The following is a 25,527-nucleotide window of genomic DNA, read 5'->3' on the forward strand; positions in this document are numbered from 1 at the left end:
AGCGACTATTAGAAAAAGGACACTTTAAGCCTCGCTGAGGCATGGACCCTCGCTACCGACCGAAATGCCCGCGCATATGCCTCCGGCTGCACGGCAGCTCCTTGGCTATGTGGCACGCAACCCCCCTGTCCCCCGCCGACTCCTACCCCCCAGGCCTGCGCTGCGGGGCACCCCAATAAGCTCACAGGGTCCCGCTGTTACTTCTGTGGCCTGGCCAAGCACCCCTGCCCGCGCTGTCCAGCCCGCGCCGCAGTCTGTAAGAGCTGCGGTAGGAAAGGTCACTATTCAGTGGCCTGTCAATCAAAGTCGGTCGCTGCTGTTCCGCGCAGCGACCGCGGATCGCCCCCCTGCGCTCCTCCAGGGCCCCACGTGGCACACAGGCCTCTCTGCCCCCACTCCCGGCACCCACGGGCGACCCACGGACCTCCTTGCCCCTGCCCCTAGCCACCATGAGTGACCTGCGGGTGCCTCCATTTTGGGTCCTGGACGCCACGTGTGGGTCCTGGGCGCTGCCATCTTGGGGTCCCAACCCCACATGTGGGCCACGGGCGCTGCCATCTTAGGGTCCCGACTCCACGTGTGGGTCCTGGGCGCCGCCATCTTGGGGTCCCGACTCCACGTGCAGCCAATGGGCGCCGCCATTTTGGATCAATACAGAGAACCCCACCAGCGATTCCTCCGCAAGCAAAGACGACCCAGACCTCGCCACGACTCGCTGCAGTGACTCTCGACCAGTCGCGGCAACGCACGCTCTCCACGGCGACAATACAGATCCTTCTCAATGGACACGAAACAAGCTGCCTACTAGACTCCGGGAGCACAGAGAGTTTTGTCCACCCCGATACGGTAAGACGATGCGCGCTCCCCGTTCACCCAGTCAAGCATAAGATTCGCACTCCCTCCACATCACCGGGTGCTGCGTCGCGAACCTCACGGTCCAGGGGAGGGTTTTAAAAAATTATTAACTCGTCCTCCCCCACCTCTGCGCACCGGCACTCTTAGGACTGGATTTCCAGTGCAACCTGCAGAGCTTGACCTTTAAATTCGGCGGCCCTATTTCACCCCTTACTGTCTGCAGTCTCGCGTCCCTCAAAGTGGACCCCCCTTCCTTGTTTGCGAACGTCACCCCGGATTGCAAACCCGTTGCCACTAGGAGCAGATGATACAGTGCCGAGGACCGGACCTTCATCAGGTCCAAGGTCCAGAGGCTACTAAAGTAAGGAGTCATCGCGGCCAGCAACAGTCCCTGGCGAGACCAAGTACTGGTAGTTTGGACCGGGGAGAAAAACCAAATGGTCATTGACTACAGTCAGACCATCAACAGGTTTGTGCAGCTGGACCCATACCCTCTCCCTCGTATTTCTGACCTGGTTAACAGGATCGCGAAGTACAAAGTCTTCTTCACGGTGGACCTTAGGTCCGCCTATCACCAGCTTCCCATCCACGCGGGTGACCGCAAGTACACCGTGTTCGAGGCAGATGGGCGCCTCTATCACTTTCTAAGGGTTCCATTCGGTGTCACAAATGGGGTCTCGGTCTTCCAACGGGAGATAGACCAAATGGTTGACCAATACGTCTTACGGGCGACCTTCCCGTATCTTGATAACGTCACCATCTGCGGCCACGACCAGCAGGACCATGACATCAACCTCCAAAAATTCCTCCATACTGCAAAACTTCTTAACCTCACATATAATAAGGATAAGTGCGTGTTTCGCACCGACCGTCTAGCCATCCTCGGCTACGTAGTGCGCAACGGAGTGATAGGCCCCGATCCCGAACGCATGTGCCACCTGATGGAACTCCCTCTCCCCAACTCCCTCAGATCCCTTAAACGCTGTCTTGGCTTCTTCTCTTATTACGCCCAGTGGGTCCCGAAGTACGCCGACAAAGCCCGCCCCCTCATCCAATCCAACACTTTTCCACTGTCGATGGAGGCCCGCCAGGCCTTTAGCCGCACCAAAGCAGATATCGCAAAGGCCACGATGCGTGCTATCGATGAGTCCCTCCCATTTCAGTTCAAGAGCGATGCGTCTGACGTAGCTCTGGTGGCCACCCTCAACCAAGCGGGCAGACCCGTGGCCTTCTTCTCCCGGACCCTCCACGCTTCCGAACTCCGTCATTCCTCGGTGGAAAAGGAAGCACAGGCCATAGTTGAAGCTGTGCGATACTGGAGGCACTATCTAGCCGGCAGGAGGTTCACCCTCCTCACAGACCAGCGGTCAGTGGCCTTCATGTTTGACAATGCACAGAGGGGCAAGATCAAGAATGTCAAGATCTTGCGCTGGCTGATCGAGTTGTCCACGTACAACTACGTATCGTCTTGGGAAGCTCAACGAGCCTCCTGATGCCCTGTTCCGCGGTACCTGCGCCAGCGCGCAGATTGACCGCCTGCCCACCCTCCACGCGGACCTCTGCCATCCAGGGGTAGCCCGCTTCTATCACTTTATCAAGACCCGCAACCTGCCCTACTCCATTGAGGCGGTCAGGACCGTGACCAGGGATTGCCACATTTGGGCAGAGTGCAAACCGCACTTCTACCACCCGAGCAAGCGCATCTGGTAAAGGTGTCCTGCCCTTTCGAACGTCTTAGTATGGACTTCAAGGGTCCCCTCCCCTCCAACAACCGCAACAGCTACTTCTTAAGTGTGATTGACGAGTACTCCCGCTTCCCTTTCGCCATCCCCTGCCCCGACATGAGCACGACAACTGTCATCAAGGCCCTCATCTCCATTTTCTCCCTGTTTGGTTACCCCGCATACATCCACAGCGACCGGGGGGTCCTCATTTATGAGCGACGAGCTGCATCAATTCCTGCTCAGCAGGGGCATCGCCTCTAGCAGAACGACCAGTTATAACCCTCGGGATAACGGGCAGGTCGAGCGGGAGAATGGCACAGTCTGGAAGACCGTCCTACTGGCCCTACGGTCCAGAGATCTCCCTATCTCCCACTGGCAAGAGGTCATCCCCAACGCCCTCCATTCAATTCGGTCTCTCCTCTGCACTGCCACAAACCAAACGCCTCATGAACGTCTTCTTGTTTTCCCTAGGAAGTCATCCTCCGGATCCCCACTCCCGACTTGGCTGGCCACACCCGGGCCCATCTTTCTCTGGAAGCACGTGCGGGTGCACAAGTCCGACCCGTTGGTGGAACGAGTCCAGTTACTCCACGCTAACCCGCAGCACGCGTACGTGGAGTATCCCGACGGTCGGCAGGACACGGTCTCCCTTTGAGACCTGGCACCCGCCGGCGTGCGACCCCAAACCCCCACAGTCCAGTCCCCCCCCCCCCCCCCCCCCCGGCGCCCCCGCAACCCAGCGCACAGGAACCCCCTCCCCCGGCCAGAGCTTCGCTAGCACCGACCAGGGGTACGGACACAGGATCACGACCGCCGCTCCCGGAGTCAAGGACGGCCGCCGGCCCGACGTCACCGGCACCGCTGCGACGGTCCAGCAGAACATCGTGGGCGCCCGACAGACTGATCGCGTCAATCTGTTGCTCCACTGGACTTTTATCGGACTCCTTGTGTCATTCAGAGTTCCAATGTACAAGTTGCACATGTTTTTTGTTTTTTTTTTCTAATTATGTACAGTTCATTGCCGTTCTTGTATCCGCACAGTCGTCGCGAACCAGTGGGCAGCCGCCATTTACCTCGGTACACCTCGTTCTCTCAAGTCATACCACCAGTCCAACAGCCCCCTCCCTCCTTCTTACTCCTGCCCCCCCCTGCTTCTTTCTCCACAGGGGGTGAATGTGATGGTATAACTAGGAGGTTTACGGTACCTATCTGCCATTGGTGTAGAGCACTCGCTGCCCATTGGTTCAGGTCGGTTAAGTGCCTCTCTGCTGATTGGTTGCGGCTAGTCATGTGACTGCTCACCCATTGGCCGAGAGGCAAGTAGTCCTGCCTACGAGGTGGGGTATAAGAACCCATAGGACCCTGCAGTTGGCCTTTCTCTGTAAGTCGACTGCCGGGCACACAACTAGTTGATTAACGCCTGATATATGGAACTTCTTCACGACTCGAGTCCAATTGATGGTACATCACCCCTCGCTAACAAGGTTGAGCAGCACTTAAGCTGTACTCGCTCAGCCAACCCCAGCCATCTCGCAATAATGGCGCCGAGGAGACCAGCCCTAAGATTCGGGGATGCTGACCTGAGGAGGCTCCTGGACGGGTGGAGACCAGGAGGGATGTCCTGTTCCCCGGGGGTCCCGGAGGGTGAGCCACAAGGCAGCCAGTGCTGCCTGGGATGAGGTGGCGGCGGCCTCTAGTTCCAACAGTGAGACTAAGGGGGCTGGTCAACAGTGCAGGAAGAAGGTCAATGACCTACACTGGGCAGAACGAGTGGTTAGACACCAAGGCCACCCCTTCCCCCCCCCAAAGGAGCATCCACCTCCGAACTCTCCAAGTGACCCCCCAGCCCTCCCTTTCTCTCCCTCCCCACCCCGCCTTCAAACCTCACTCCCACCACGGAACCACACATGTGACTAGCAATGCCCCTCTGTGTCTCCTCAGGAAAAGCTCTCCCACAATCGCAGGAGAGGGCTCAGAGCAGTGGAGGGGTGCCAGATATAAACATCCTCATCTCCTTCCAGGAGCAGGCCCTGGAGGTGACTGGGTTGGCCCAGAACAGATCAGCTACGTGGAGGCTGGCGGCGCCGCAGACGTGTGGAACCACTGGGCTCCACCCGGGGGAACCTGTCAAATGTGAGTTGTTGTTCCATTACTGACTGACCCACCCCTCCCGCTGACCACATGTCCATTCTCCTGCAGGTCCTACAGCCAACAATGCCGGCCCATCCCGGGTGGCTCCCTCTCCTGACTCCGAGGAGAACACTTCGGAGGGGAGCTTCGAGGATGCCACGATGTTCGCAGCACAGCTGTCAACCCCACCCTCCACCAGCGCAGATATACACACCTGGGTGGGAAACGTTAGTGGTCAGGCTTCTGGGGCACAACCTGGTGTTGCACCACACTGCTGCTGATTTACGTCAGGTGGAGGCAGGAACCCTCAGGCGAGATAGCAGTCAGATTCCAGGACCCAGCTGGTTCCCAGCCAGATGCTGAGCCTCTGGAAGTGGGTTACTGATGGTGACAATAGGGAGCAGCTGGGATGCTTATAGTGAGATGTCAGCATCCCTCCAGCACACCCACAGCCGCTTGGAGGAGGCCCAGAAGCTACGGGCACAGAAGATGGCAATGAGTGGCACCGAGGCCAACACTAGGCTGGCGACCGCAGTGGAGAGCCTGATGCACAATGTCGGCACCATTAGTGAAGATGTCCAGTCGGTGACGGCCATGGCTGAGGGCCTCGGCAGAATGTCTGACTCGCCAGGAGATGTCAGCCGGTACCAGGCTGAGCTTGATGCGGTTTTGCAGGACATGTCCCACTCTCAGATGGGCATGGCTGAGGTGCTGTGGAGCTTATCCATGTTGCAGGTGGGCATTGCTGAGGCGCTGCAGAGCATATCCCAGTCACTGAGGAGCATCACCGAGGGCATTGACACCACAGTGCGGACTATGGGGAACTGCCAGGGCTGGCAGGGCCAGACAATGCAGGGACAGCTGAGGCTCGAACCAGCTGTTCCTCCGTCCCAAGGTGAACCCCACCTATGGGTACCGATCGGGAGGAGGGGGTGCTGGGTGCCAGGCCAGACCTGTCCCATGAAGCGGTGATGGTGGCCACCAGCTCCCCCAGTTTGCACCATTCTGATGAGGCCGCGTCTCGAGGTCAGCTCACGGGACAGTACAGCACGGTCTCTGACCCCAGAACCCCCAAGGACGCCCGCCAGAGGTATCGAGGACCTTGGGGTGAGGTAAGCAACTGGCTGCCTTCACCTCTGATATGCATCCTGGGTAAACACCAAGACACAGTGATAGAGCTTGGCGAGCCAAGCACGTTGTGCACCACTGAGGGGGTGGGAAGGGAGTGTAGGTAGGTAGGGGTTTGGGGGCTAGGCAGGGTTGGTGTGGGAGTTGGGTATTGTACAGCACATTAAACAATGTTTTGCACAACCATTATGATGCCTCTGACACTTTTGTTTGTAATGCAAGCTGACCCCTGGACCCTTTGTCCATCTCTCCAGGCCCCCCTGCCCCCCGTGGTGCTCACCCACCCTCTGGCCATGGACATGTCCCCGGAATGTGTCCCATCCCCTGGGTGTTTGGATGTTGCGTGTGTGGTGTTGCCTCCCGCAGTATTCAGGCAGTGTCCAAGCATCAAGGTGTGATTGGGATTTTAGGCAATGACTCCCACATGCTCCATTGCTCACCCACCACGGGAATCCACTTGGCATGTGTCAAATGCTCACTTAACCACGATTGCCAATTCCCTTTTAACGATAGCCTTCAGCCACACGGCCAGAGGCTTCAGCAGTCAGTGGATGTGGGGCGGACGGGCAGGGACAAGGGCTGCCCCCGGAATGGGTACAGATGATCCAGGGATTGGCGCCTTCCCCCCCCCCCCCCCCCCCCCCCCCCCCCCCACCCACCATGGCGGCAAACCCCTGCAGAGGGTCGTTAATTGTATAGAAATGTGGCTTCAGTGGTGATAATTGGTTTCGTGCCACGCTACAGCGAGATCCAGATTTTGCCTATGGTTGGGGGCTGGTTGCATTGCAAAGTATTTGGCACCTGGCGTGGATCTCATTTTTGGCCTCTCCCGCTATTCACCAGCCTCGCTACGCATGAGCAAAGGCGCAACGAGGCCAGACGATCGTGCCCGTTGTCTTTATTTAACCTAACTGACACATTTAAATTTTAACCATTAGAAACTTTGTGTCTGCCGCTTTGAAGTCCTTGATTAATAGAGAGCACCTCTTTAATTAAAGTACTTCTTTAATTCCTCTGCCATCTTTTGATTATCATCTACAAATTGAGAATTCTCTATTTGTTTTTACCAATTTTCTTTTTACTGATTAGCTCATATAATATTTTGCAGTTCCTTTTAATGTTTTTGAATTTTTTGTCGTATTATTTATTTACCTTTTCTTACTTTCTTACATTTTGATTTCTTGCCCCCATTATTATTTTTTTCTCTTCCATTTTAATCAGTTTCCATCTCTTTCTTTACCCGTGACATCCAAAAACAATTGTGATTCCTTTCATTTTGATGGAATATATTTATTCCATTCCTTCATGATCACCTTTTAAACATATCCTACTATCGCTCTGAGGTCTAGTATACCAATACCTCTTGCCAATTCACCTCAGCAAGCACACTTTTCAGGAGATATTTTAACAAAATCCAATTGAGATTATAAGGTGATCTGCTGATTTGCTGCCATTTATTTCTTTATCCCGAAAGGAAACTTAAAATGACAACCCACCCGCCAATTTTTGAAATTCTGCTTTAATCCAATCTGTAATCTAATTTGTTTACTAAAGTGATGAATTATGGTGATTGTCCCTTTAAGGGCAACACAGCAGAATAAGGGTCACCTGGCTTGGGAAATTAATTGGGACTCAAAGTGGGTCATCACCCCAGGGAGTGGAGTCTTCTTAAACTGGAGACATGTCAGGAGTAGGTGCAGCCATGAGGTTACTGTTCTCTTGTTAATAAATCCTTTTTATATTCACAAATAAAGTCTGAGAGTGCATCATTACAATTGACTTTTCTCCTTTCTAGTTAAAGCTAATCATAATATGTTCACTATTCCCAAGGTGCTTTCCCACATTTAGCTCACCCACCTGATTATTTATAACCAGTATCTAGCAATGTCTGCGCCTTTTCAGGCCTATACCTGAGGGAGGAGCCTGATTCATTTTCTGTTCCAATTAATTTGTGGACAATTAAAATCCCTCAGGAAAATCGTTTTGTTATTCCTGCTCTTCGCCCAATCTGTCTGCCAATTTTCTTCTCCATTTTGTTCCCACAATTTGGAAGTCTGCAACATACCTATTCTAATGTAACAAGCCCTTTGTAGACCGGGATTCTCCGTTGCAGGTCCGCCTCACCACCACTGCCAGTGGGAATGGAGAATCTGGCGCTCAGGGAAACCTCCATTCACTGCAGCAGGACTGGAGAATCCTGCTGGCCTGAAGGAATGGAAAATCCCACCCGTAATCTTTGAGCTCCAACCTATCTCTCCAGCATCATGGTAGCATGATGGTTAGCACAATTGCTTCACAGCTCCAGGGTCCCAGGTTCGATTCCCGGCTTGGTTCACTGTCTGTGCGGAGTTTGCACATTCTCCACGTGAGTGCGTGGGTTTCCTCCGGGTGCTCCGGTTTCCTCCCACAGTCCAAAGATGTGCAGGTTAAGTGGATTGGACATGTTAAATTGCCCTTAGTGTCCAAAATTGCCCTTCGTGTTGGGTCAGATTACTGGGTTATGGGGATAGGGTGGATGTGTGGGCTTGGGTAGGGTGCTCTTTCAAACAGATGGTGCAGACTCAATGGGCCGAATTACCTTCTTCTGCACTGTAAAATCTATGAAAAAAAAAATTCTATTTTTTTTATTACCCTCTCCTAGCTGTGTTGGATTGACTGTGTCTGAAGTTCAGAGATTTTGATCTTGAGCATTTGCTCACATTTGGCACTTCCCACAAATGTGGTTGCTTAAGTTGGCACTTTGTGTGGGTTCAATTAAATGAGGCTGATCATAACCGTTGACCTCTGTGCTTATTTTATTGCCAACCATGGCACCTTCTCAATTTGTATCTGGTCTTGTCTTAGCAAATTGGTCTTCAGAGATACTGAGAAGATGCTCTTGCAAAAGGCAAGAATATCCAGTCAGGTTAAAATGAGATTCTATTGTACCACCCCCAAGTAATGTGGCCACAGACAGAGGGCACTGTGAGTCATTGCCCAACTGTTGTCACTAAAGCTGAGAAGTGTCTACCACAACCAAATGCATTATGGGCACCTAATTTGGAAATGGTGTTCGTAACATGGGTGCGCACTTTGAGGGTGAATCATACCAGATGGAGTATTGAGAACTTATAAACAATAAATGGTGGGATCCTGAGAAGCGCAGAGGAGCAGAGAGGCCTTGGAGTGTTTGTCCTCAGATCTCTGAAGGTAGCATGTTGGGTAGATAAGGTGGCTAAGAAGGCATAAGGGATATTTTCCTTTATTAAAAATGAAATGAAATGAAAATCGCTTATTGTCACGAGTAGGCTTCAATTAAGTTACTGTGAAAAGCCCCTAGTCGCCACATTCCGGCGCCTGTCCGGGGAGGCTGGTACGGGAATCGAACTGTGCTGCTGGCCTGTCTTGGTCTGCTTTAAAAGCCAGCGATTAGCCCTGTGAGAGCTGAGAGATTATGCTGGAACTGTGTAAAAACTAGTGAGGACAAAGCTGGATTAATGTTCACAGTTCTGGTCACCACACTATTGGGAAAACGTGATTGCACCAGAGAGATTGCAAAGAAGATTTACAAGGATGTTACCTGGACTGTTCTTTGGAACAGAACAGATTGAGGAGATGCCTATTTGCATAAAATTATGTGGGCTCGCTAGAGTAGATAGGAAGGGCCTATTTCCTTGGTTGAGGAGTCCATAACCAGGGCATAGTTTTAGGGTAAGTTAGAAGGCTCAGAGGGGACTCAAGGGGAAATATTTTCACCCAGATGGTGATGGGAATCTGGAACTCACTGCCGAAAGGGTACCAGAGAAAAATACCCACATAACAGTCCTCAGCAAAGTGGGTGTGTTTTAATCTGCCCGCATCCTATTGGCTGGGGACAATTCATTTTCCCGTGAAGTATTTTAGGGTGCAAATCAATTTAACAGAATAACAGAAACAAACTCAAGGACAAAATAAAAGGGGCCTATCGTGGTGGGGGCACTGCCCAAAAATAACAAAGCACAATGTCAACATTAGATCAGAATATGAAAAGAGGGGTTGTAAATCATTCTAACACCCGCGGTGCCCACCGGATATGGAAGGCCTCGATTGCCCGGTGTCATCGCATGCTCCTTCTCCAGGGACACCCAGCCACGAATAAAGCCATGGAGGAGGGGTTACCACATCATCCTCGGTGAATATGAACTCCCCCAATGAAGGGAGTGTGGTGATATACATCACTGTAAATACACAATGGGTTAATGTAAATACATGTAGACTAGCTAGACACTAGAGGGAGCACAGAGACATGACACACACATTCAACCAATAGGCCAATAAGATAGAACACGACCAATGGGCATTCAAGACACACACAGAGGTGACACTACCACAGGAGGGCATTACACCAACCCATATATAAGGACACAGCACACACGATCTTCCTCTTTCCAGTGGAGACACTTGTTGAGTACACAGGGTTGATTGAAACACATCACACCCACCACGTGGATTGTAGCGGACTGGTTAGATAGTTTGAGTAGCTATAGCATGATTAATAGGAGAGTCGAATCCAAGTAGGAGAATCGTTAACAGAGCTGGTCAGTTTGGTACCAGCTAGATAGGGAACCAATAGTGAACTCTGGTACTGTGTACATATTGTTGTAAATAAAGTTACTTGCTGTCTGACTCTACAAACTGGTGCTGGATTCTTTGTTGCACTCACAAAAGGGTGTCAAGGCCTGTGGTGGTCTGCATGCTGCACATCATGTGGGCAGAGCAGTTACCACCCGCTGTACAGTGAGCAGCAACCTATACAGTTGCTTTCTGGCTGGTTTCTTGGCAAAACATTCACCAGAGTGTGATACCAGTAACCAGAACCCCAATTCCCCATTAGCAACAGTCCGTATCTACCTTCGGTCACTGACCATCACAGTATCCACTTGGCTCCAATACCAAAATAAAAGCCACCACTAAATAAATATTCCAAAACAAATTTATGTATGAAATCTTGCCATAATGCACACAATGACCAAAATCTTTGGTACTTGTTCGTGGCTGGGATTTTCCAGTGCTGCTGACAGTGAATGGAGTTTTAGCTAGATCACGAAATTCTCTGTTCTTGCTCATAACGGGTCCCGCCACGGCCGAGACCAAAGAATCCGGCCCAGTGTCATTAATCATCCTTGTCCATTGTCTTCTGTGTGCTGTCCTGGTGTTACCTGTCCTGGTGATACGCAGTGGCTGTGCCATGGCTGGTGGAAGGTTGCTGATATTCAGAGGATGCTGTACTGACCTTACACGACGACCTTAAGCAGCTCTGTGCCCAGGAGGGCCCACTGTGGACTGTGCCACCATGGTGTGAGCAGTAACAATCTGGGATGGTCCCTGACAAGCAACAAGAAGGCACTGATGGAATGGCAGGAGGAGGAGTGAATGCTGTCACCCAAGCAAGGTCAGCAAATCCATGCTCAATGGAGCCATCCCCACTTCCCAAGGGAAATTTCAGAAATCCTAGTAATCTTTAGGAGGACAGATTGCTGCATATCCTGCAAGTTCCTATTCATACTGCCCTTCACAACCATGCTGGCACAATCTTCTTCCATAGGTTGCCTGATCAAAATGTTCACCTGAGTCCACTGCAGCAAACCTTCGCCCTCCAGTAAACTGGTACCTCCCTTCTCCTTGTGCCCTGTCCTGGCTGTCGCCCATTCATACCCGGTGTCTCGCTACATGCAGAACTACGTACCCTCCAAGTTACCCTCAGTATATGACCTGGTGGCTGCAAGTGGGAAATGGGGTGACAACCAATCACATCATCCCTGTCTTCTTCTCTTCAGCACCAGCTTGACTAAGGAGCTTATCTTGTGTCTCTGAAAGGAATAAAGGCATAGCTGTGGTGAGGACAGACGTGCATGCTTACACTATCTGCAGCTTGTTAATCAGAGGAGAGTATGGGATGAGAGGCAAGTCGGAGGATGAGGTTTGAGGATATTATTACCTCTGATGCTTTCAGCCCTGCTGCTGGCCACAGCTTCAGCAATGACCATGTCACAATTCATCAGCATGAGCTCCACCAGCAGCTAAGGACATGCAGACACACCTGTCCCCCTTCAGCTCCATCCTGCACCAACTTGCCCGCAGAGAAAGGGAAGTGTGCTAGTTGCGTCATGCGATCTGTTTGGGTGATTAGCTGGTGGTTGAATAGCTGGCAGTGTGTGCAAGCTGTGAATTGTGGATGTGAAGCTTACAGCAGTGCGATGTGTGTGAGGGTGAGGTGAAGCCTATGAATGCCCGATTGATCGAGATTGGTGGTAGGTGAGGGATGTGGTGTGGCGAATTGAGCAGGGTCTGAGGCTATTGGTGCAGTTGGCAGGATATGGCATTTGACGATCCATTTACTGACCTTGACCACTCAACCCAGGCCATTGAACTCTTTGCAGCACTGAATCCTCAGGGTTTGAATCCTGACCATGTATCTGGAGGGCCTCCTGACTCCCTGCAGATACAGAAAATCTCTCCGTTGCTAGCTCCACCTCCAAGGCCTCCAGACTTTGGAGTCTGTTGCCTCACATCTTGTGCTATTCCACACTGTTTTCCAGATCAAAGCGACTTTATACATGACTCCCAGCACCTGCTCCAGCCACAAAGCCCTTTGCCTTTAAGTGGCTTTAAGCAATTTTCAGGCAAGTTTGAGTAGTGCTAGCCAGTCACAATATGGTCCCCACTGAGGACTCCAGCCAATGAATTGTGTGGCTGACGCTACAGGGATGCTGAAATCAGTGCAAGGAGCAACACTAAATTGGCATGCAGCCTGGAATGCAAACAATGAGTGATAATCACGCTTTGCGGGTCCCCACATCCGTTTTCAGGTGCTATCGAATCTGGCCCCCTGCCTGTTTAATATATATGTTAATTTGGTAGAGTTTTAATAATAGGAATGTAATATTAGGCATTCTGCTGCTAACAAGTCCTGCCTGAGGCAGACAGTTGCTTCAAGTCGGGCTTCTTTCAATTATTTTTTCTTTTGCTTTTTAAACAAGAAAGCTTCAACAATATAATTAACAACTGAACATTTCTAAATCAAAAAATAAATCTTTGTTTCTTCTATGAAAACCATTTCAATGTGACTCAGTAAGAATCCAAGGAGCCTGGAGATATTCTTTGGAAAGGACTGGTAAAAGATTATCGCTATAAAAATAATTTAATGCCCATGACTGCTGCTGGCAGTTTTATGCTTCTTTTTTTCAGATTTCTTTCAGTCCCAACAGAGCTTCACAGTGCAGGTACTTGTCTCTCGCATTGCAGATCACAGCAGGGACCCATTATCGGCATCCATATTACAAATTGTAACGACCCCTCACTAATCCAAATAACAGCAACAAAGAAAAGCCATAAAAATGCCAACGCCACCGGGCAAGACAGCCAGGCAGAATGGGCTGTATTTCACACCAAGGATGTGACTTACCGCTCCTTTCATATGGAAGAAAATCCCAGGCACCGAGTCCTTATGAGGTTCTGCACATGTCACCGGGTACACCACATTCTCTGAGGGGGTGTGCATAATGGCCTCTGTTCGAGGGGCTGGCGGCCAGCTTTGAGAATCACCAAGTTCTCCAAAAGAAAAAAAAATCTGCTCACAACAACGTTGTCTCAAGACGTAACGAGAATCTGCTTGCCCATGAAGTAATAATATGAACTAAGAAATCCCAAGCCGCCAGGATATAACAGACAGCGACTGCTCATTGTGAAAACAAGTATACTTTTAATGAAAAAATATTATTTCAGAAGCCTCTCTGGCTGTCTGGTGTTGATATATTCTTATCAACATTGCTGGCTACATTTCTTATTGAAAAAGTAAGTACAAAAGATTAGAATCAGACCTCTGAGCTCGTAATATTGAGGAATTCCTGCCAAAGTTTTTTAGTTTGCACTTGGGGAGTGACGGCATGATGGTGGCATTGTCACTGGACTAGCAATCCAGAGACCCATCATAACACACTGGGGACCTGGGCTAAAATCTCACCAAGGCAGGTAATGAAATTTGAATTCAATGGAGGTCTGGAATTAAAAGTCTAATGATGACCATGAAACAATTGTTCTGGTTCACTGCACCGCTTTAGGGAAGGAACTCTGCCATCCTTACCTGGGTTGACCCACAGCAATGTGGTTAATTTTTAAATGCCCACAGTTCATAGGCAATTAGGATGTGTGATAAATGCTGGCCCATCCAGCGTGGCCCAAACCCCACGAATGAATAAAAAAATAGACTGGACAGAATTCCAATTATTGCTTATTGTCTTCCAAACCCAATTTACCCCAGCACTGATATGATAAAAAATATATATGCGTGTATACTATACTGTCACTGAAGTATTAGCCTGCTTGCCACTTCACAGAAAGGGGTAATATAACACTTTAATCGATTCAGTGGAGATGATGGCACAGTGGTATTGCTGCTAGCCCAGTAATCCAGAGGCCCAGGTTAATGCATTTGGGGGACAAAGGTTCAGCAATGGCAGTTGGTAGAATTTAAATCCAATTAAAAGTCTGAAATTCAGTCATGATAACTGTGAAACTATCATTGATTGTCGTGAAAACCCATCTGGTTCACGAATGCCCTTTAGAGAAGGAAATCTGCCATTCTTCCCTGGTCTGGCCTACATGTGACTCCAGACCCACTACAATGCGGTTGATTCTTAACCACCCCTGAAATGGCCTCGTAAGTCACAGTCCAAGGGAAACAAATGCTGGCCTTGCCAGTGACACCCACATCTCATGCATAAATACATTAATTTAAAAAAAAATCAGTCTGACATATGGAGGAGTGAAATCTCTGGAGTGAAGGGAGACAAACCCAAATTTCAATACATAGACATAGAACATAGAACGATACAGCGCAGTACAGGCCCTTCGGCCCTCGATGTTGCACCGACATGGAAAAAAATCTAAAGGCCATCTAACCTACACTATGCTCTTATCATCCATATGCTTATCCAATAAATTTTTAAATGCCCTCAATGTTGGCATGTTCACTACTGTTGCAGGTAGGGCATTCCACGGCCTCACCACTCTTTGCGTAAAAAACCCACCTCTGACCTCTGTCCTATATCTATTACCCCTCAATTTAAGGCTATGTTCCCTCGTGCTAGCCACCTCCATCCGCGGGAGAAGGCTCTCGCTGTCCACCCTATCTAACCCTCTGATCATTTTGTATGCCTCTATTAAGTCACCTCTTAACCTTCTTCTCTCTAACGAAAACAACCTCAAGTCCATCAGCCTTTCCTCATAAGATTTTCCCTCCATACCAGGCAACATCCTGGTAAATCTCCTCTGCACCCGTTCCAAAGCTTCCACATCCTTCCTGTAATGAGGCGACCAGAACTGTACGCAATACTCCAAATGCGGCCGTACCAGAGTTTTGTACAACTGCAACATGACCTCATGGCTCCGGAACTCAATCCCTCTACCAATAAAGGCCAACACACCATAGGCCTTCTTCACAACCCTATCAACCTGGGTGGCAACTTTCAGGGATCTATGTACATGGACACCGAGATCCCTCTGCTCATCCACACTACCAAGAATTTTACCATTAGCCAAATATTCCGCATTTCTGTTATTCTTTCCAAAGTGAATCACCTCACACTTCTCCACATTAAACTCCATTTGCCACCTCTCAGCCCAGCTCTGCAGCTTATCTATGTCCCTCTGTAACCTGCAACATCCTTCCGCACTGTCTACAACTCCACTGACTTTAGTGTCGTCTGCAAATTTACTCACCCATCCTTCTGCGCCCTCCTCTAGGTCATTTATAAAAATGACAAACAGCAACGGCCCCAGAACAGATCCTTGTGGTACGCCACTCGTAACTGAACTCCATTCTGAACATTTCCCATCAACTACCACTCTCTGTCTTCTTTCAACTAGCCAATTTCTGATCCACATCTCTAAATCACCCTCAATCCCCAGCCTCCGTATTTTCTGCAATAGACGACCGTGGGGAACCTTATCAAACGCTTTACTGAAATCCATATACACCACATCAACTGCTCTACCCTCGTCTACCTGTTCAGTCACCTTCTCAAAGAACTCGATAAGGTTTGTGAGGCATGACCTACCCTTCACAAAACCATGCTGACTGTCCCTAATCATATTATTCCTATCTAGATGATTATAAATCGTATCTTTTATAATCCTCTCCAAGACTTTACCCACCACAGACGTTAGGCTCACCGGCCTATAGTTACCGGGGTTATCTCTACTCCCCTTCTTGAACAAAGGGACCACATTTGCTATCCTCCAGTCCTCTGGCACTATTCCTGTAGCCAATGATGACCTAAAAATCAAAGCCAAAGGCTCAGCAATCTCTTCCCTGGCTTCCCAGAGAATCCTAGGATAAATCCCATCCGGCCCCGGGGACTTATCTATTTTCACCTTGTCCAGAATTGCCAACACTTCTTCCCTACGCACCTCAATGCCATCTATTCTAATAGCCTGGGTCTCAGCATTCTCCTCCACAATATTATCTTTTTCTTGAGTGAATACTGACGAAAAGTATTCATTTAGTATCTCGCTTATCTCCTCAGCCCCCACACACAACTTCCCACCACTGTCCTTGACTGGCCCTACTCTTACCCTAGTCATTCTTTTATTCCTGACATACCTATAGAAAGCTTTTGGGTTTTCCTTGATCCTACCTGCCAAAGACTTCTCATGTCCCCTCCTTGCTCGTCTCAGCTCTCTCTTTAGATCCTTCCTCGCTTCCTTGTAAATATCAAGCGCCCCAACTGAAACTTCACGCCTCATCTTCACATAGGCCTCCTTCTTCCTCTTAACAAGAGATTCCACTTCTTTGGTAAACCACGGTTCCCTCGCTCGACCCCTTCCTCCCTGCCTGACTGGTACGTACTTATCAAGAACATGCAATAGCTGTTCCTTGAACAAGCTCCACATATCCAGTGTGCCCAACCCTTGCAGCCTACTTCTCCAACCAACACATCCTAAGTCATGTCTAATGGCATCATAATTGCCCTTCCCCCAGCTATAACTCTTGCCCTGCGGGGTATACTTATCCCTTTCCATCACTAACGTAAAGGTCACCGAATTGTGGTCACTGTTTCCAAAGTGCTCACCTACCTCCAGATCTAACACCTGGCCTGGTTCATTACCCAAAACCAAATCCAATGTGGCCTCGCCTCTTGTTGGCCTGTCAACATATTGTGTCAGGAAACCCTCCTGCACACATTGTACAAAGAATGACCCATCTAATGTACTCGAACTATATCTTTTCCAGTCAATATTTGGAAAGTTAAAGTTTCCCATAACAACTACCCTGTTACTTTCGCTCTTTTCCAGAATCATCTTCGCCATCCTTTCCTCTACATCCCTAGAACTATTAGGTGGCCTATAGAAAACTCCCAACAGGGTGACCTCTCCTTTCCTGTTTCTAACCTCAGCCCATACTACCTCAGAAGAAGAGTCCCCATCTAGCATCCTTTCCGCCACCGTAATACTGTCCTTGACAAGCAGCGCCACACCTCCCCCTCTTTTGCCCCCTTCTCTGAACTTACTAAAAACACCTAAACCCCGGAACCTGCAACAACCATTCCTGTCCCTGCTCTATCCATGTCTCTGAAATGGCCACAACATCGAAGTCCCAGGTACCAACCCATGCTGCCAGTTCCCCTACCTTATTTCGTATACTCCTGGCATTGAAGTAGACACACTTCAAACCACCTACCTGAACACTGGCACTCTCCTGCGAAGTCAAATCTGTGCTCCTGACCTCTATACTCTCAATCTCCCGTACCCTAAAACTACAATCCAGGTTCCCATGCCCCTGCTGAATTAGTTTAAACCCCCCCAAAGAGCACTAACAAATCTCCCCCCCAGGATATTGGTACCCCTCAGGTTCAGATGTAGACCATCCTGTCTATAGAGGTCCCACCTTCCCCAGAAAGAGCCCCAGTTATCCAGAAATCTGAATCCCTCCCGCCTGCACCATCCCTGTAGCCACGTGTTTAATTGCTCTCTCTCCCTATTCCTCATCTCACTATCACGTGGCACGGGCAACAACCCAGAGATAACAACTCTGTTTGTTCTCGCTCTGAGCTTCCATCCTAGCTCCCTAAAGGCCTGCCTGACATCCTTGTCCCCTTTCCTACCTATGTCGTTAGTGCCAATGTGGACTACGACTTGGGGCTGCTCCCCCTCCCCCTTAAGGACCCGGAAAACACGATCCGAGACATCACGTACCCTTGCACCTGGGAGGCAACATACCAAACGTGAGTCTCTCTCGCTCCCACAAAATCTCCTATCTGTGCCCCTGACTATTGAGTCCCCAATTACTAATGTTCTACTCCTTTCCCCCCTTCCCTTCTGAGCAACAGGGACAGACTCCGTGCCAGAGGCCCGTACCCCATGGCTTACCCCTGGTAAGTCGTCCCCCCCACAAGTATCCAAAACGGTATACTTGTTACTCAGGGGAACGACCGCAGGGGGTCACTGCACTGACTGCTTCTTCCCAGTCCCTCTTACAGTTACCCATCTATCTCCAGTCTTTGGTGTAACTATTTCCCTGAAGCTCCTATCTATGACCCCCTCTTCCTCCCGAATGATCCGAAGTTCATCCAGCTCAAGCTCCAGGTCCCTAACACGGTTATTGAGGAGCTGGAGTTGGGTGCACTTCCCACAGATGAAATCAGCAGGGACACTGACGGCGTCCCTCACCTCAAACATTCTGCAGGAGGAGCATTGTACTGCCTTCCCTGACATCACCACTAGATTTAAAAAATAACAAGAAAAAGAAAAAGAAAGGAAGAGCTTACCTGATATTACCTCAAACCCTGCTCCCGCTCAAAGGTAAGCAAATTTAAAGGCACTCACTCACCTTCACGACAGGCCCCTGCTCCCGCTTCCCAACCACCGTGGGGTGGGGGGGGGTTGGTTAGAGGAGGAGGTAGGGTGGGAAACACTCACGAAGTGTTTCGGGTTGAACTGTCACTTGCCAACAGCCTCTCCACAAACCACCTTCAACTTAGGCTGACCGCACTGCACGTATGCAAATTTCCCCAGAACAGCTGATCAGTAGCTCTGCTCTGCTGCCCTCTGCTGGATGATTGCCTTCACTCAAACTCCTCGGGTCCCCTTCGCAGATTCACCTTCAACTTAGGCTGACCGCACTGCACGTATGCAAATTTCCCCAGAACAGCTGATCAGTAGCTCTGCTCTGCTGCCCTCTGCTGGATGATTGCCTTCACTCAAACTCCTCGGGTCCCCTTCGCAGATTCACCTTCAACTTAGGCTGACCGCACTGCACGTATGCAAATTTCCCCAGAACAGCTGATCAGTAGCTCTGCTCTGCTGCCCTCTGCTGGATGATTGCCTTCACTCAAACTCCTCGGGTCCCCTTCGCAGATTCACCTTCAACTTAGGCTGACCGCACTGCACGTATGCAAATTTCCCCAGAACAGCTGATCAGTAGCTCTGCTCTGCTGTCCTCTGCTGGATGATTGCCTTCACTCAAACTCCTCGGGTCCCCTTCGCAGATTCACCTTCAACTTAGGCTGACCGCACTGCACGTATGCAAATTTCCCCAGAACAGCTGATCAGTAGCTCTGCTCTGCTGCCCTCTGCTGGATCTAGACCTTCAGCAAATTTTCATAGCGAGAGGATTTGAGTATAGGAATAGAAATGTTTTACTGCAATTCTATAGGGTATTGATGAGGCCACACTTGGAGTATTGTGTGCAGTTTTGGTGTCCTTATCTGAGGAAGGATGTTCTTGCTATGAAGGGAGTGCAGCGAAGGTTTACCAGGCTGATTCCTGGGATGGCGGGACTGTCATATGAGGAGAGATTAAGTCGGTTAGAGTTATATTCATTGGAGATTGTAAGAGTGAGGAGAATCTCATAGAAACTTATAAAATTCCAACAGGATTAGACAGGGTAGATTCAGAAAGAGTTTTCCCCATGGTGAGGGGATCCAGAACTAGGGGTCATAGTTTGAGGATAAGGGATAAACCTTTTAGGACTGAGGTGAGGAGAGGTTTCTTCACCCAGAGAGTGGTGAATCTATGGAATTCACTAACACAGAAAGTAGTTGAGGCCAAAACGTTGTGTAATTTCAAGAAGGAATTAAATAGAGCTCTTGGGGCAAAGGGATCAAGGGATATGGGGGAAGGCGGGATCAGGGTATTGAATGTGATGATCAGCCATGATCAGAATGAATGGCGGAGCAGGCTCGAAGGGCCGAATGGCCTCAGTTTGCTTCTATTTTCTCTGTTTCTATCTTAAGGCGAATGAACAGCTTGCATCATGATGCCAGGACATGATGACATCAGGGCAAGAAGAGGCAGGAAGAAGTTCGGGCAATATATGGGGCAGAAATATTTAATTTCAATTGTCACTGTCACTTTAAGTGCCTGAATTTGGGCCAAAGCGCAGATGTCAGCACCTGTGGTGTGTGAACGCCCAGGGTTTTAGAATTGGTGAAGGACTTAAAATTGGTGTTGTAACCCAAATATCAGGTAGTCACTGTGGGCGCAAAGCTGCACTGGACTCAGATTGAAGGCATGCTATCATATACTTCCAGCTTAGTTCTGGTTATTTTTCTGTTTCAAAATTCTTTCATATTTGTTAAACTGTACAATGCTTGACATTTTAACACAACAAAAGTAGAAACTGCAACAGCAAAGAAAGGTCAATTTTTTGCCTGGAAGTTCTGTCTCAAGTGTCCTTGGAATCAGAATCATAGCCTGCTTTCTGTCCCTTGGTCCCTGGTTAATTCAGAGCTTTGTTTTTACCCACTATGCTCTTTTATTTCAGGTCTACCTGTAGCTCTCTTGTTACCAGAATATTTACGTGAGTGGCTGCTGGATTCTGCCTTAGCATCGCAACTGAAACTCAGAGTTTGTTGAAGGGAGGGGTACTAAAATGAGCTGTCCCTTTAAGGTAGCTTATGTTCAAGCTGGATTTGACTATAAAAATCGTGGGATTTGAGGGCGTGTCGATGCAATTCTTGACTAGCTCTTCAACGATTGAAAGGAAAACACACTGTGGGTATAATGCAGTGAAAATTGTTCCATGTTCGGTCCCAGAGTTTGGTTTATTCCTTCACGGATTGTCAACATCACCGGCTGGATTCTCTCTCGTTGGAAATGGTCATTGCCTGGCACTTTTGGGAGGCATCAATTTTACTTGCTTTGTGCAAACACAGGCCACGGTGGGTGGCCAGTGGGATGCGCAGCAAGATGGCTGCCTAGCAAGTGGTGGCAATGGTGGCCCGTGCCTGGACGCTCCACCTCGACCCCACAGCCTATCCTCTGGCCCCCCTCATTGCACACCCCGGACCTGGCAGATGCTCCTCAGCCAGAATCAGCACTGGAAACCACGGTTGCGCCTTTGGGAAGATGTCCTAACTCCTCCAACTTCCTCAGCAGCCACAGCGCGTGTTTCCCGATTTTATATACCACAAGTGAATCTTACTGGCAGAGGTGGAGCATCGCTGGTGGTCTTTTCACCAAGGATTTTGACCACAAGGATTTTGACCCAAGATGGGGTTTGCTTGAGTGGAGATAAAAGATAGCAGTTAGGATTTATTATTTCATTGTATTGTTCAGCATTGTTCAATGGGTAGTTGTGAGCTGATTTCTTGTATGAGGTTAAAGTTATTTTAATCCTATGTTAGTAATAAAGTTTGTTTTAATATACCATGGGCAGGATTCTCCAACCCCCCCTGCCGGGCCGGAGAATCACTGGGGGGCGGCGTGAATCCCACCCCGCCACCCCGGCGCTGGCTGCCGGATTCTCCGGCGTCGGTTTTTCAGTGGCGACAGGAATTGTGTCGCGCCGGTCAGGGCAGCGGCCCCCCCGGCGATTCTCCGTCCTGCAATGGGCCAAGCGGCCGGCCGTTTTTAGCCTATCCCTCTGACATATATTACACCAGGTCCGCACCGGCGGGACCCGGCTCTGCCGGCAGCCTGCGGAGTCTTCGTCGGGGGCGCGGGGGGATCTGGCCCCTGGGAGGGGGTCCCCACGCGATTGGGGCCAACCGATCCGCGGCCGGGCATGTACCGTGGGGGGCACCCTTTCCCTCCATGCTAGCCGCCGTAACGGTCCGCCATGGCCGGCATGGAGAAGAACCCCCCTGCTCATGCGCTGGGATGATGCCAGTACACGCTGGCATACCCACGCATGCGCCAACCCTGCCGGCGCCAGCCTAGCCCCTGAAGGTGCGGAGGATTCTGCACCTTTCGGGCAGCCCGACGCCGGAGTGGTTCACGCCACTCCTCGGCACCGGTACGGCCCACCCCGCCAGTTAGGGAAGAATCCTGCCCCATATCACTATGTGTGGAATCACTCCTGGCACGAACTATCCTTTCCTCACATTCTTGAAAATTAAATAAAATTTAGGGTTTCTGCCTGGTATCCCAGCAACTGTTAGAGTCTTTAGTGTCTGATCCGGGATTGTAATAATGTAAACGAATAGTTGAAATGTGGTCAGACCCATCACACTCTGAAACCCTGGGCAGGCTTCTCTGGCTGTGCCCGCTCGGTGACTGGAAATTCCTGCCCAAGGTCAATGGATGTTTACATGGTCTGCATCCCGCCGTTGGTGATCTTGCGGCGGGCGAGGCGGAAGAATCCAGCCCCAAGTGACAGATGCCACCCAAAACAACTACTGTGGGTTTCTCATCAGATCCCCTCAGATGCTTGTCATAATGTGAGCCATCATGTCCCAATTGAACTCTAACTTTCACACGAGGGTTCCAAACTCCACTCTCAAAGAACATGCCATAGCATCTTCTCCCAAACAACGCTTTCTCCTAGATACTTTCACTAAGGATCCACTTCCAGGATTCCAATCTCTCCTCTGCCTTGGATTACCATGCACATTCAAGCTTCTCAGGGACTCAGCTATGCCAACAGAACACAATCACTTTCCAGGCTGGATTAAGATGGCATCCTCTTTAGGATTACCTCAGATGTCTGGTTTCTCACTAGCCGACTTCACCAGGTCTGCACCTTTCAGCTCTATCTTTAACTGGGAGCCTCTCTCTGCCCCTTTAACTTCAGTGAACAGTACCATGTTCAGATTCCAATTATTCGTCCCTTTGACTTCAATATTCCTGGGATTCCTCTTTCTTCCCCTGGTTTCTAGAACTATCTCTTCTTTATCTTCTGGTGCTTGCTTTCTGCCCCTTGCTTCATTGTCCTACCTTTCTTCTGGCAGTTTCTGTGAGAGCTGCTTTCTTCTCAGCTACTTGGTTCCAAATGAACCACAAATGCTTATGCAACAGCTTCGGTATTTTTACTTCTATAATTGCTGTTCCATTGTAAACCCTTCAATTACAATGCAAGCACAGTTGAAAATAAAATTAAAAGCCACAGTCACACTTTGCTTAACATGGGCTCATGGAAGTTTTAACCTTTTCTTTCACAGAAATACAAAATTAAACTTACTTAAAGTTATAACTTATTTCTAATACCCATAAGTTATAGATCACTTTAAACTACCTCTGTTTCCTGACACCTTATGATGCAGGGAAGGTTATTCATGGAACAGCTGAAGATGGTTGGGCCTGGGACACTAACCTGAGGAATTCCTGCAGTGATGTCCTGGAGCTGAGATGATTGAGCTCCAACCATCACAACCATCTTCCTTTGTGTTAGGCATTCCTCCAACCAGTGCCGACTTATCCCCTTGATTCCCATTGACTCCGGTTTTGCCTGGGCCCCATGCTGTTACATTCAGTGAAATGCTGTCTCGGAGTCAAGGACAGTCACTCTCACATCACCTCTGGAGTTCACCATGTTTGGACTCAGGCTGTAATGAGGTCAGGAGCTGAGTGACCCTGCTGGAACCAATATCGAGTGTCTGTGAGCAAGTTATTTCTGAGTAAGTGCCACTTGGCAGCTCTGTTGATAACCCCTTCCATCACTTTGCTGATGATTGAGAGTAGACTGATAGGGCTGCAATTGTCCAGGTTGGATTTTTCCTGATATTTGTGGGGAGGACATACCCAGGAAATTTGCCACATTGTTGAGTAGATGCCAGTGCTGCAGCTGCACTGCAACAGCTTGGCTAGGGGGTACTGCTGGTTTAAGGGCCCAGGTCTTCAGTACTAATGCTGGAATATTGTCAGGGCCCAGAGCCTTTGGCAGTATTCAGTGCCATCGGTCACTTAGAAAAAAAATGTTTATTGAGAATTTTTCAGTACAAACAAAATACTATGAAACAATTATTTCAAGTTACAATGGCAAGGAACATGACAAATAATCAGAAGCACAAATGAACTTAACCCCCCAACATTAAATTAAACCCCTTAACAACTGATGGTGACCTGCTCTTTAAAAAAGCAAATGAATGGCTGCCACCTTAGGTCGAACCCTCTACCGACCCCCTAATGGTGTACTTGACCTTTTCCAAATGTAAGAACGACATGGGGGTCACCCAACAAAGCCGAGGCACTGGGCAGAGTAGGAGACCTACACCCAAGCAGAACTCGCCTCCGGGCAATTAACAAGGCAAAGGCGAAGACATCCGCCTGTATCCCCGTCTGTAGCATCAGGGAGTCTGATACCGCGAAAATGGTCACCGGCGAACATGGCTCCAAATCGACATTGAGTATCTCTGACATGGTGCTAAAGGAGACCCAGAAGCTTAGTAACTTGGGACAAGACCAAAACATATGAGTGTGGTTGACTCTCACATCTGTCCTCCACCCCAGAGAAAAAAACGCTCATCCTTGCCTTGGTCAGATGAGCCCTGTGCCCTTGAATTGGATCAGACCAAGCCAAGCACAGGAGGACGTGGAGTTGGCCCTGTGAAGGGCCTTACTCTTAACCTCGCCATCCAGAAATGGACACAATTTACCCTCTCATTTTACCTTTACCTCATTCAACGGAGCTGATTCCGCTGATAGGATCCAGCCGTTTATGCACAAAATAGTCCCCCACCAAACCCGACCAAAGACAAAATCCACTTCAACGGGGAGGAGGGTGGTGCTAAGAGGAAAGAGGGAAAAGCCTTGTGCGAAAAACCGCGCATCTGAAAGTATCAAAAAAGATTGGAACCAGGGAGTTGAAATTTCTGCAACAGCTCCTTAAAGCAAGCAAACTTCCCTCCACGAACAAGTTCCCAAACCTCTCTCTAAACTGTTCCCCTCCCAAACCTGTTGAGTCCAAATCTGCTGGCAAAAATAGGTGATTATTGCAGGCAGGGGTCAGCAAAGACATGGCGCGGGATTCTCCGTCGGCAGACGCCTGAATCGGGAAATGCGATTGGGTGGAGAATCTTCTATTGACAGCGTAATCGTGACGGGCGCTGGTTTCACGCAAAATCACAATTCTCCGGTGCCTCAACAGCATCATCAATGCGTTCCAGAATGCACATATAGTAAATGCCATCGGCTTATCATTAGCGGGCCTGACCAGATATTCTCCGGGGCCTCTGCAATGATCTGCCTCCACTCGACGAATTCCCAATGGCGAGGTTCAGTTATGCTTTTAAAAATCGCAAAACAGGCACCATGGCTGCTGAGGGAGAGAGGGGGTACGGAAAGTGTCCAACATCACCATAGTTTGCTGACAGACATGCTGTTGGCGGGGGGGGGCTGCTGCCAGGGCCGGGAGGAGTAGCGGGAGGTCGCCAGGAGATGGGCTGTGGGGTCGTGGTGGACGGGCCTGGAGCACCACTGCTGTGGCCTGCAAGGCAGCCATGCAGCTGATCTC

Source organism: Scyliorhinus canicula, chromosome 20, assembly GCF_902713615.1.
Source record: "Scyliorhinus canicula chromosome 20, sScyCan1.1, whole genome shotgun sequence".
Lineage (NCBI taxonomy): Eukaryota > Metazoa > Chordata > Chondrichthyes > Carcharhiniformes > Scyliorhinidae > Scyliorhinus > Scyliorhinus canicula.